The 13,580-nt window shown below is 38.9% G+C and overlaps 2 long non-coding RNA genes across 12 annotated transcripts; both read right to left on the reverse strand.

Annotated features, from left to right (window-relative positions):
- Positions 1–1,924: 1,924 nt before the first annotated feature.
- LOC133732587 (uncharacterized) lies at positions 1,925–3,858 on the reverse strand. Of its 6 annotated transcripts, none has more exons than XR_009857198.1 (5): positions 3,620–3,858; positions 3,283–3,409; positions 3,134–3,195; positions 2,706–2,775; positions 1,925–2,191 (listed from the first exon to the last, which is right to left on the reverse strand). It is a non-coding gene; the product is annotated as an uncharacterized LOC133732587 (long non-coding RNA). The 6 variants fall into 6 exon arrangements; XR_009857200.1 differs by having other exon boundaries at positions 2,380–2,775; XR_009857196.1 differs by having other exon boundaries at positions 1,925–2,775.
- Positions 3,859–6,467: 2,609 nt separating this feature from the next.
- LOC133734536 (uncharacterized) lies at positions 6,468–11,056 on the reverse strand. Of its 6 annotated transcripts, none has more exons than XR_009858390.1 (12): positions 10,568–11,054; positions 10,405–10,480; positions 10,134–10,241; positions 9,682–9,988; positions 9,051–9,170; positions 8,827–8,898; positions 8,474–8,584; positions 8,196–8,315; positions 7,896–8,039; positions 7,560–7,646; positions 6,909–7,103; positions 6,468–6,716 (listed from the first exon to the last, which is right to left on the reverse strand). It is a non-coding gene; the product is annotated as an uncharacterized LOC133734536 (long non-coding RNA). The 6 variants fall into 6 exon arrangements; XR_009858391.1 differs by having other exon boundaries at positions 8,827–8,929; XR_009858389.1 differs by lacking the exon at positions 8,827–8,898 and adding an exon at positions 7,199–7,246 and having other exon boundaries at positions 9,051–9,988; positions 10,568–11,056.
- Between the last annotated feature and the right edge of the window lie 2,524 nt (positions 11,057–13,580).

Below are 13,580 nucleotides of genomic sequence, written 5' to 3' on the forward strand. Positions count from 1 at the left end.
TTACTATATTAACAACACATTCTTTCTTGACATGTAATATTGTTCAGAAACAAGTAATAAATAATGTCAAAATTGTTTAAGGAAAATTGAAATTGGAAGAGAATTGAGTCGTACTTTCATTGATAATAGGGGCATTTTTATATAGAGGATTACAAAACATAGAATCAGAGTTGTTCAAGGAAAGATAATAGTACAATTAATCGGATATCTATGAATATCTCCGAGAATATCTCTAATTCAAAACTCTATTACAACTAGGTCAAGAACTAGGTCAAGTAACCTAGAGTTTGGGCCAGACACATATTCTGGATTTACTTGAACACTCCCCCTTGTGTCGCCCAAATGTGGTGCTCCTCTAGTTGCCTTATTAAAAACCTTGCCGAGTAACAAAAACCTTGTGGGACAAAAATAACCTCGGTCGAAGGGGAAAAAGAGCACAACACACCCTTCACGTTTCAAGACTTTACATGTAGACATCTCCCCCTGATGACTACGGTCATAGGAGTTCGGATAACTTTCGCAAACGATGCTACCGACACGTTTCTCGAAAGTGGAATTTAGACAATGACTTAGTGAGCAAGTCTGCCACACTGTCCTCAGATCGAACCTAGTTCACTTTGATCTTGAGGAGAGTCTATTCTTGCTGATTATGTTTGGTGTTGTCGCTTTTGATGTAGCATTGCTTCATTTGTTCAAAATAAGCAGCATTATCCTAAATGCTCGTAGGCTCATCTGTGGTAGACTTTAAACCACAATTGTTCGAACATGTGTAATTATGGATACAATCCATATACATTCACGAACCACTTCGTGAAGAGTAATAATCTTTGCATTGTTCGAAGATATAGCGACTAGGGTCTGTTCTGTAGACCTCCAAGATATCACGGTCTTTACCCATAGTGAACACTTAACCAGTTTGGGAAGACTTTTATGTGGGTCAGAGAGATACCTAACATCAGCAAAACCTTCCAAAACACATGTTGTTTTGGGATGGGGATAGAGGACGCAGGCCAGTGTTGGCGGCGTTCCTGGTATGTGATGGGTCCGAATCCATCGTCTCTTTGTAGGGATAGAACAAGCTCATATCAATCGTACATCTCAAGTACCGAAAGATATCTTTTACACCAATCCAATGGCGTCACGTTGGCGCACAGCTATACCTAGCTAACAAGTTCACAACATATGAGATGTCCGGTCTTGTGCATTGGGGTAAGTACAATAATGCGCCTATTGTACTTAAGTAGGGCACTTTTGCCTCTAGCACATCTTAATCATCATCATCCTTCGGACGAAGATGATCCTTTTTAGGATCAAGACTACAGACAATCATGGGGGTGCTTGAAGGCTTGATCTTGTCAAAATGCCTAAGCATCTATCAACACGGTGCTCAAGTTCCAAACCGAGGCATAATCGTGTTCTCCCAAAATCCTTATTCTCAAACTCAGATTTCAAGTGTTCAGCGGTTTCCTTTAACTCTTTAAGGGCTTCCAATGAAGAACATGAACTGTGATAGAATCCGAAACTTGTTATGGAAACGCGCAGACATATCCCTTCCCAATCAAGTAGTCACTTTAGTGAGCGTTTCACCTTATTATAAACGCTCTCCATGGTCTAGAGCCACTTGACTTGGGTAAATGAAGTTCATCATGAACCTTCATGTACATTCCGTATCTAGATCCTCAGAGAGATACGTCGTGACCACATTTATAAGCTGCATGTAACGCCCCGATTTGCACCTCTTCAAACCGAGTACATTACAGTGCCGCGTGCCCTTAGAACCTAAGCTAAGATACTTAACTCAAGTCCTAAGAACCCGCAAGGCAACACGCGGAAGTTAAAAATGCTTTAGAAAATACATTATGAAAACTTGAGCATGGAAGCAGTTGTTTAAGTGAGATGGAAACTATAAAACCATCAGAAATCCTTTGAAGAAAACAAATACAAGTCATTTCAAAACAATTATCGAATGTTCGTCCAGTTCAAGTCCAAAGTCCGAAAAATATACAAAAGTGGTACTTTACAAATAATCACAACCTCGATAAACAAGTTACACGGGAGTAAAGAAAATAATTAAGAGAACCTGTCACGCGGATCTAACTCCGTCGATGACCATTTAAAGTACAAGCTAACTAAGCCACAATTAGCATCATCCAACTGTCCCGTCTTCGTACACAGTACCTGCATCCACAAACTGTTGTAGGGGTGAGCTTTCGTCCTCGCTGCTCAATAAGACTCTACCCCAGCTAGGTGCGAAAATAATTTAAAATATAGGTGCCGGCAAAGTAAGTGAGAAACAATGCGTATAGATAAAAATGTTCGAAACCATAAACTGTAGTTCGTTTATAAAAATATAGTAGGGCCCAAAAGAATGAAACAGACCTGATGACCGATCGCTATGCCAACTACAACCTTACCACGATTAATATCGTTTACACCGGCAAGGTGTAGCGAGAGTGTCCACTTACGCCGTATCACCTAAAAGCAGTGTCACACCTCAACGGATGTCAGACACTCTTCAGTCCATACAGCCCCTCCGGAGGTTTAGGGGATCGAAGCCCAAGGAAGTCGCTATGCTCCTCTCACTCTCAGGTCATCAAACAATAACTCATAGAAAATGCAATAAAAACCAAATTCTTTTTCATGCATCATTAATTTCCTTAAAATATATGCATAAAAGTTACTGAGGCGGGTCTAGAATCCCCTACCTGGAATATTGCAGCTTTGACTCCATTTGCTTTCCTAGGCCAACACCACCACGTTTCATGTTTTGGGTAACTGGAGTCCTAGTCCGACAGAACTAGTGTTAGCACTTCCGACCAATAACTCTTATCGAATGGCAACAATCTGTCCTTTCCCGTTATTACTCAATACCCAAATATGTTTCGAACTCAAGCTTTACAATTAATCCAAACACCCAACTCACCTTTACGACATAAATTTCAAACCCAGCACCTTCATTGTATTTTGACAACCATTACTAGAATGAATCCATTTCCAAGACATAATTCAAGTTTATACTTTTATAACTACACTTGATACCAATATCACAGTGCATACTCTTTTCCACTCTTTCAACTCACTGTTCTTTCCTCATGTTGTTATTTAATACAACGTATATATAATACTTACTCACCTTGTCTAGTTATCAGAGGGAGATTTTCCTCATGTGCACTGGCTATTCCAACCTCCAGCTTTCTTGAAAAAGAAACATAGGCCAACGTCATAATTTACCTCCATACATATTCAAAACCCAAATAATCAAGGACAGAACCATTTACCCACAGTTTTCAAATTTGAGAAGTTGGGGTGTATCTCATCCATTCTGATTAACGCCAACAAAAGCTACTCTGTTCTCTATTTACATAAACAGAGATAGCTTAACTCTGAGATTCTCACCATCTTGATCATTCTGCATTTAAGTTATACTCAAGAATTAATTCTAGCTCAGACACTTCATTTAAGATTGGGAATTGACTGGGTAAGAACCAAACCCATTGCCATGCACAGTAAAACATACGGTGTTCAACCCACCAAATATATCAATTTCCCAAATCTCAACCGAAACCAATATGCAATTATATATTCACGTAGAGCTCAACGAGTAGACCAAATTTCATACCTTGCATGTCATCATCGGTCGCCGGTCGGAAACTCAAGAAAACCGCAGAAACTTCTTGGTTTCGAATTGGCTTCGTCGGAGCTCGTCGGTGGAAACCCAAGCTATAGGCTTGGTCGCGACGTCGAGACGATCCTAGCGCCAGTGGTACGCCGTCGATAAATGGCCGGAAGGAGGAGATATTGTCGGGTCTTCGTCGCGGGACGCGGGTCTAAGAAATGGGTCACCAATTCTCTGAAAATCTGGAGCCTTCTCGACCTATTGATCTGACCTCCAGTAATTTATAAACTCAGATTGAAGGTAAGGATGAAGTGGCGTCAAACCAACGGCCTAGATCGCATCGAAATTAAATCCTTTACTCGAAAAATGAATTTCTCAATTCCCGACTTCCAAATTTCGTAACTAATAGTTTTGACGTCTGAAAAATTTCATGAAAATTACCACAAACTCGTCGTGACGCGTACGTTACACTCGAGTCAACAAATTGAAGATTCACTTCCGTAAAACTTTCCGAAAAAATTCCCCGTGTCTTTATCACTTATCGAAAAAGAAATAATAATAATAAAAAAATTAATCTCGTCTTAATTCCTTAAATTTTTCTCGGGGCTCACACTGCATGTTCAGTTAATCGGAAACTACCAAACTGACAGGGCAGTGGAGTGCAATGACATCGATTACGAGAGAATATGTCTCATTGTAGTCGATTCCAGGGCGTTTTGTGAGAAGCCTTGCGCCATAAGGCGAGATTGCCATCTCTTTTTCTCATCAAGCTTTCTAACGAAGACCTATTAGTCAATAGGTTTTATGTTAGGAGGTGTTGGCATCACTGGCTCGAAAACCTTCCTCTTCGTTAGAGAATCTATCTTAACCTGGATCGTATCTTTCCATTTAGGCTAAATCTCTCTACGTTGACATTCATTCATCAACGGAGCGTGGTTCGATATCATCGGACTCAACAAACTCTGCGCAACGAAATGCGCAACTACATCATCAATTATGATGGAGTTTATATCCCACGTCTCATGTACACTAGTGTAATTTTCATAGAGCTATATATTCTCAGGAATAGGTTCTGACGTTGAGGCGTCCCCCAACGATAACCATAATCCGAAAGATTCTCATGAGACGGATTTTGAGTGTCGATGATCAAAGGCTTGGGTTGTGCCAAAGTATCCTTCGAACGCACGGGACTCCCATGCAATATTGCTGGGGTCATGGCCTATAATGCCAGAGTGTCACTCTCTTTGGCGTTGGCGCCATGCCTACCTCCGTGTAGGGTGGCACTACGTCCTCTCTTAGGAACGTCCATCCTTGTAGACATATTTGCAGCAGATTTGTGTGATCTCGTCACTTTAACAGAGATCGAGATGAGACATAGTGGGGACAAGCCACTACAATTCTTGTCGTTCCTGCTGAACATTCGTGTTCTTATCTCCTCCTAACGACGGGAAGACTGTTTCATTAACGTGACATCCGCAAATCTAGCGGTAAGGAGATCGCCTAGCAAGGGCATTAAGTGGTGGATGATTGTTGGAATCTCAAATCCAACGTAGTTGCCCATTCGTCTGTAAGGACCCATCATAGAGCGCTGTGGTGGCGCAATTGGCATATAAATGACACACTCAAATATGCGTAAGTACGATACTTGTACCCAGTCACTAGCTGTAATGCAGAGGTAGATTGAGTGGCGGTGGGTCGTAGACGAATTAGCATAGCTACTTGCGATATTGCATCACCCCAAGCAGATATAATGAGATTGGTGCACATTATCAATGTCCTGACTACCATAGTAGTTGTTTTCGTGAGACCATTTGGGTGTGTACATGGGAATATAATGTCCAACATCAGTCTCATTGCAATAACCATAGAAAATCTTCGATGTAAACTCTCTAGCATAGTCAAATCCAATTGACTGAATAGGATGATTCGGGGAGTGAGCCCGTTGTCATATGATATGTATTAGGAGTGTAGTATAAGCAGCATTTACAAGTGGACAATGGCACAACATGTGACCAGCGTGTTTGCTTGTCAACCAACATCATGAGATATTTAAACGTCCAAGTTGGTTGAAATAGTCCACAAAATCCCGACGGATCTATGTAAGAACAGAATGAGTATTTTCATATCATTTTCATAGGACCGTCTCAGTCCTAATTTCCCTAAGGAACGGGCTTTGTAAAACGAGTGAGAGACCTTATAATCAATCAATGAGGATTTTGGTGGGGCCTAAGCGTCTGAAACGCTATTTGAAGCAAAGTTGGTGATTGTAACATCACATACACTACACCAAAAAATGAATCAGACGACAGTTTTTCACTGTCGTCTGATAAGGCACGTTGCTGTTGTCTATCTCAATGTCGTCTGATGGGTGAATCAGACAATAGGACATAACTGTCGTCTGAGGAAATTTTGCACAACAGCAACGACTTACATAACTATTGACTGAACACCAGAAAGAACAACAGCAATGAGTATCTTAACTCTTGTGCAAATCAATTTCAGACAACAGCTGCTAGAAGAGAGAAACTTGTGAAGAACAATGAGAAAACATTAGCTTGTAAATAAACTGTTGTCTGAATGAAGGTTGTACATCATCTAACTAGTTGTTTTCTATGGACTGGATTTAAACAAGACAACAGAATACTGAAGAAAGCATTATCTGTTTGTATTTGATACTGCGTGTTTCTGAAAAAAACTGTTGTTTGAGTTTTTATTGGACAATGGTTTCGATGTAGAGTCTTATTGTGCTGTAATGGCTCCAACAACAGTTTATGCTATCCATTTAGTTGTATTAGCTCCCTTGGACAATTGTTTTTACTCAGTTGAGAGTGGTATGAAAGTGACTCTAATATTTTACTAAAAGCAACTTTCATAATAAATTCCAATAGATTCAACAAAGGCAATTTCATAAAGCATTAATCCATTTCATTAGCTTAACAAGCTTTCTAATTTCATAAGGTTTACATAATGATAAATAATAATACAACTTGCTGGGTGTTCCAAGCTTGATCTCCCAATGACTGCACATTGCCTTTCATTTCCACCATCTCAGTTCAAAGCCTTGAGCAGTTTGATACAAAATTTCCCATAAGTGGTTCATCTGCAAACGATAGCAAAGATGTTGCAATTAAAGACTAATGATAAAGGAGAATCCATATACCAGCTGCAAGTATATTTTAGGCAAGTATTTCCAACATTTTTTCAGCAATCAAGGAGAATGCATATACCAAACAACATTATTCAGCTTCAATTCATTACTACTAAAATACATTCACTTTTAATATCTACTTACCATTTCTTGATTTCATTGATTTACTCTGATGCATTGCTTGCATAGCAAAACCAATATTTCCAGTTTCAGCTATCAGTGGACAAAGTCTGTGACAATTGTCCATTGCTTGCACTTCTTCTTCACCTTTACAATTCTCACCATCATGCTCTTCTAATAATCTCTTTGCTCTTCTGGACCGCATATCAAGTGCCATAACTACATCGAAAACCAGTAGATATAAAGTTATGTTCAATTTCAGAAAACAAACAGAGCGGACACAATAAATCAGATAGTCTTTTATATAACCATACTTGAATTTGAAATATTACAAAAATCTGAGTGCACACTGTTCCAGAACTCTGTGAAATCAAATATCATCATCAAAATCTCAACTTCATAAAAAAACAGAGTTCAATTGGAACAACAAACAAAACAAAAGAATGTTGATAATCAAAATTAATCAATATCCAAACATTTACTGCATACTGCATAGCAATTCATTTCCTGCAAATCACTGCATAACTCTACGTCAAACACACAGCTAAATATATATTCTACATGTATATTTAGCTCTCATATGAAATAGTATACACGAGCAAACAAAAATAATAAGCACTCTGTTGCATAAAAAGTAAAACCTCAGTATAAAATCCACAGACATGAATAATTAACCTTTAGAAAGTTAGCATCTATGTTGCTTGCAATTGCTCTGGCTAGCAATGTCTTTTCTGTTCCCGAGGGTCCATAGAGAAGAACACCCTGGAACAATTCAATAAAATAAGAAAGAAGACTTCTTAGCATGATAACATTACTAGGGTAAGCATGATAAAATTATTGAACATGTCACTAATAGTATGAAGTCAGCAATACTATATAAAACATGTCTTGGGTGGTTTGATGCCCACTCCAAGGAAGAGCTCAAGGTTCATTAACAGCAAGAGCATTGTTTTAGGCTTAAGAACAAATCAACACCGGAGCAAGAAAGTTTTCAATATTCTTTAGGCTTACTCCGCTGCTTTCAGGTTTTGAGCACACCATATCTGAAGACAAGAGTGAGCTCTATCTAAACACATTTCAGCCAACCGTGCACAAATGGCTTCCGAACTGGGAAATAACATCCACAACTCCTCCATAACCTCCTATTGTTGTAACCTGAACAGAAGAATGGTGCAGTGGCATGAGACCAGAGAACAAATTTTCATGACTAACAAGTATTCTTGTAATCTTACCACAGTGACCAACATTTTGAAACATGAGCAGGCACAAAGATTGTTTAAGTAAAAGTGCAAGATCAAGCCAAGTTCTTACCCCAGATGTATGTAATGAGACAGAAAAGGCTGACTGGGGAGGAGCACATTGCATTTGTGAAAGAATCGCCTCATTTATCTCAAAACGGCTAAGTAGAGGCTCTGCTCCAACTACTAATATCTGGGAAGGAGAAAAGCAACAATGCCTAGTGAGTAAAATGAAGCCTATACAAATATGGAATTTTCTTTCAGAGAAATATGGAAGAAAGTTACTCTATTTTTGTATAACACTAGATAGTAGCAATAGCAGCAAATTATAATAGAGGGGGGGAACCTTACTTGATTTTCATCAAATACTACATCCTGTACATATGCACAAGTTGAAGTCCTTTAAATGCATTCAGAAGCAGGAAGGTTCCAAACTGATAAACTCCGACCACTACCACAAGCCTATAAAAGAAAATGAGATTAATCAGGTCACAGAATGAATGCCTAATGTTTCCAATGATGTAGTAATTAATCAAATTCTGGTGACTTTATCAATTAGTACATTGCATGATATTGTTACTAATTGGAAACAAAAACAAAAAAAAAATGATATTGTTGCAGCTTATGACACCAATAAAATACTATCAAAGTGACTTAACAGAGAAATATTATAGAACAGATACCAGAATGGACACCACTACAACCTTTAAAAATGCATGCAACAGAATTCAAGAGTTGTATCAGACCATTATGTGACTATCGCTTTCGGTCACGAACTGTAACAGGAAGCAGATACGACCATTAACCCTTGGCATACAAATGCATATACATAAGACAAATCTGACTGAGGTAGGATGTTAACTCACATTAATCAGTCAGATTTATGGGAAAAGACATTAATGGCCACTAAGGTAGGATGTTAACTCACAGAATTCTTGTACACGGGCTCAGATTTCAATTTCTGCACATTATTCCATAAAACCTGGGTACCCCCTGACTTGGATTGAATTAGAAACTGATCTTTGGAGTTCTCATCCTGTGGAATGTCCTGCAGCAATGGCCAAAGAGCATTTTACACATATGGAATGCCAGACACGAACATAGGATCATTCTAGTTGTAGCATTGCAAGGAAGGGCTTGATTTGAGTCATATATATAATAAACCAGAAACAGAGAACAATTTTTTTTTTCTTTTTTCTTTTTTCATTTGAAAATCAAGACCCTTAAATTTAGTAATTAAAGATACAGAAAAATAAAGCAAACTAATCGAAAGGAACAGCAACATTTAACAATTTTTAGAATTAGGATAATTCCTCGCGCATAAATCTGCAAATTTTCAGGGCAAAATTTCACGAGAAGACGGCTAAATATACAGAAAAACAAAGAAAACTAATCGAAGAAAGGAACAGCAACATTTGACGATTTTTAGGATAATTCCTGGTGTATAAACCTGCAAATTTTCACAAGAAGATGGCTAGATACAGAAAAATAAAGCAAACTAATCGAAGAAAGGAACAACAACATTTAACAATTTTTAGGATAATTCCTGGCGTATAAACCTGCATATTTTCAGGGAAAATTTTCACGAGGTGATCGCCCTCCTTGTGGAACTAACCGCCATGCGATTGAAAGATGAAACTGCCTTGGGGAATATTTTGGCATTCAACACATTTGATTAGCATAACTTCCAACAGAGATTAACCGAACAATATTTATAACAACTGAAACATTTCATATACTTATCTAGATATGAACAGCCACATAGCCAATTCATTGAATTCAACGGGCAGTGCAAGATGCTTTGAGAACATAAATTGACAATGCACGCAGCTCTTGGGAATTGAACCTTGGAACTCATGCTCCACTCTGGTTTCAAGGAACACGCGGTGCCATTAAGTTCAAAGCCATCAGCTTGACATTGCAAGGCTTTATTCACATATATTCTAAAAAGGACAAGAAAGATGCTCGTACAGAATACATCGTGAAAGAAACTAAAAGTCAGCCAAAGTACCTTTGGAAAGCCCATGGTAAACAAAACTGTAAGAACAGCCATGCCTCTTGAAACATTCTTCATGGTTTTAGCAGAAGGATTTCCCTCCATCCCTTCTTGCAGATTGCACTAATGAACAAAAGAAAGAAAAAATCAATTCATAAATTTAATTGAATATAGTTTCTGATCATGAACAGTTAATTCTTATCCCCAATCCTATCACCACCACTATTACCAAAACCAATCATCCACGAAATGCAAATTTAAATAAATAAAAAAAGCCACTACATACCTTAAGATCGAGCAGCAAAAAGTAGCACTCTCTGTGAGACAGCTTAAATGTACGAAGCAGAATCTCAATCCCAACTCTAACAAGAAATGGAAGATTGAAAACATAAACAGCTAGGGTTCGAAGAAAAATCGAAGCTCTGAGAGGGGAAGAGAAATAGGCGTACCAATCAGAATCAGAAATGCGCGGACAACGAGCCTCACCGAGCTTGGAGACGGCTTTGCAGAGAATGAGGCTGACGAAAGCATGGTCGAGCTGAGATCGAGTGGGACTGTGGGACGAAGACTGCAGATCTGAGCGGAGGAGAAGTCTTTTCTCTCGGCGGCGAGTTCGGTTCCGAAGAGAAGAGATTGACGCCGTAAACAGTTCTTATAGTCGACTTGCATATATTCAAATCTGGAAAAGACACCGGCTTGGCTTTTGCATGGTTAATCGAAGCCAGGGGTGAGGGTTTGGGTTTTTTTTTCTCTATTTTTGGTGGAGACTGAGAAGCAAAAAAAAAAAAAAAAACACAGAAGAAGAGAAGAATGGAGAGTTGATCTGGACTCTAGAGAGTTAAATTAGAATTTGGCGTCAGTTTCTAGGATAGAGGGAAATTAGAATTTGGCTAAAAATTTGAGTCAATTAACCAGCGCGCCCCAACATATTGAAACCTAAAACTCAGACAACATCAATTTCAATACATTGTCTGAAAGAGAGTAGCACAATAGACAACTAAAAAACTATTGTGTGAATCAGAACAATCAGACAACATCTTTCACCAGGCATTGACTTAAAAGATATCAGACAACAGACACCTAAAATAAAATAAAACAGTTGTGTGACTGAAAATAATCAGACAACAGCAAAAATAAACCATTGTATAAATGAACCTTGGACAACATCACATAATAACTGTTGTCTGAATTGACTCATTCAGACAACATCAAAAAAATCAACCATTGTCTGAAATGCTTTTGCACAAGAGCCAAGAAAAAACTATTGTTGGATTCAAAAACTTAGACGACAGAATATTTCTTGCTGTTGTCTGATTATTTCAGACGACAGTTAAAATGTTTGCTGTCGTCTGATATGTGTTGTCTGATTCCTAAATTGGTGTAGTGATAGGGTGTCATCACAATGATGTATGCTATCTATGACGTCATGGATAAGGACTATGCCAGCCCTAGGCTGGTGGTGGACGGCGGCGGCTCCGGAGGCAGTGACAGCGGTCACACTTAGTCCAGGAATCAACTTTTGATTCATACTTCTTTTCGCTCGAAAGAAAGGATGTCCATGTGAAGTCTTTAGTAAACGGATCATCATATCATGACCAGGATGACCTATCCTGTCGTGACTAAGCCAATATGTGTCTAAATCCAAGAGATCTTCTCTCATGACTTTATTGGATTTAATAGCTCGAATAGTTACATAGGGTCCACTAGAGAGACACATAAACTTCTCTAAGATGCGCATTTGTTCACAATTGTTAGAGGTATTACAAAGGAACTCATTTCGGTTCTCTACATGCGTTTTTGCATGAAATCCATTGGCTATTCATAGGTGCGATTTACCTTAGGAGCGTAGAGAGTTTTTGTGACAGTAATCAAGTTGTCATTTGGCAGGGGGGACTTGGGCTATTCCATGTCCTTGAATTAATACTGATGACCCAGCCATCGTAGTCACAAAGTAATTTGCTCAGAATCAAAATTGAGTCATAATGAAAAGAACTCAAAATTTTATTCATAAGCCAACGGAGTACATCATTGTCTCTTAACCATTAGGAGAATCTAATCCAAATGCTAGCTAATGCAAAACAAAGGTAGTCGTTTGACTTCTTTCGGTAACTCCAAAGTAAATATGACCAGGTGAGTAGAGTGATGTCGGTGGAGCAAAGCTCGCTTAAGTACCACTTATCTCAAAACCTTCCTAGACATTATACTCATTTTGGATGAGCCTATGTGAAGAAAAACTAAACCAATGACATTTACTGCAAAGTATATGGCAATTGCCTATTACTTTTCTTGGAAAAATAGAGATTTAAACAGAATTGGCGATCTATTGATCTCAGCAGATTTGTAGTCTTCAACCATTCACTCTAGATAATCTTCTTGATCTTTTTGTTCCACATAGTGAGCTTCTCTTGCTTCACAATATGCTTTGTAGGTGGTGATAATTTCTTCACAATCTCTACAAATGTGTGCCCAATGACCGGATACTCTACATCGAGAACATACATCTCTTTGCTCAGACTCCATTGATTGAGGCGCTTTGAAAGCGTCATTTAGATGGCTCTTAGTGTTGGTGGCGCCAACAACATCCCTATCTCTTTCCACGTTTACCTCTTCTGTTCCGTGTTCGCCTATTTTGGCGGTTACCTTCCCAAATAGAGCGATTATATGGACCAGAACGTCCAGAAGTATCCCTAAGATTAGGGTTTCGCTCTTGGCACCCTCTCTTAGGGGCACGACTATAATTGGATTCTGGAATATGCTCTGTTTCTATGGATCTCTAATTATAGTTCTTCACAAGAATATTGTCCTGCTTTTCAGCGACATTCATAGCTCCAATAAGCTTATGAAACCTTGTGATCTGTCCTGCAGTAACATCGATTCGATAGTTCTTTGCAACCATTAATGTAGAGACGGGGAAGGTAGAGAGAGTCTTCTCAATCAACATCGCATCTGTGATCTCTTTACCACAGAATTCCATTAAGGATTTAATGAGAAGTGCTTCCGAGTTGTAGTCTAGAACTGACTTGAAATCACAAAAACGGAGGTTATGCCATCTCACTTCTAGGTGAGGAAGCAGAGAGTCACTGAAGTTACCAAATCTTTCTTCGAGTGAGACCCATAGCCTTCTGGGGTATTCTTCATTCATACACTCGTACTTGAGCGAATCATCCATATGACGAGTTATTAGGATGATGGCTTTCGCCTTATTTGCCTTTAAGGCTTCCCTTTTTGCTTTCAAAGCTTGAGCTTGCTCAACAGTTAGCACATCCTGGCTAGGCTCGAGAATCGTATCCAGGATTCCATCGGCCTTAAGATGCTGGCAAATATCACGAAGCCACTTGTGATATCCAGAGCCAGTTGTTTCCAATGTAGAAAAGTCCAATTTGTTCAGGTTACTCATCCTGAAAGAGAACAAGAAAAAGGGTTAGTTTCGGAGCGGAAAAAACTACCACAAAAACATATAAA

The sequence above is a fragment of the Rosa rugosa genome, chromosome 2 (genome assembly GCF_958449725.1).
Source record: "Rosa rugosa chromosome 2, drRosRugo1.1, whole genome shotgun sequence".
NCBI lineage: Eukaryota > Viridiplantae > Streptophyta > Magnoliopsida > Rosales > Rosaceae > Rosa > Rosa rugosa.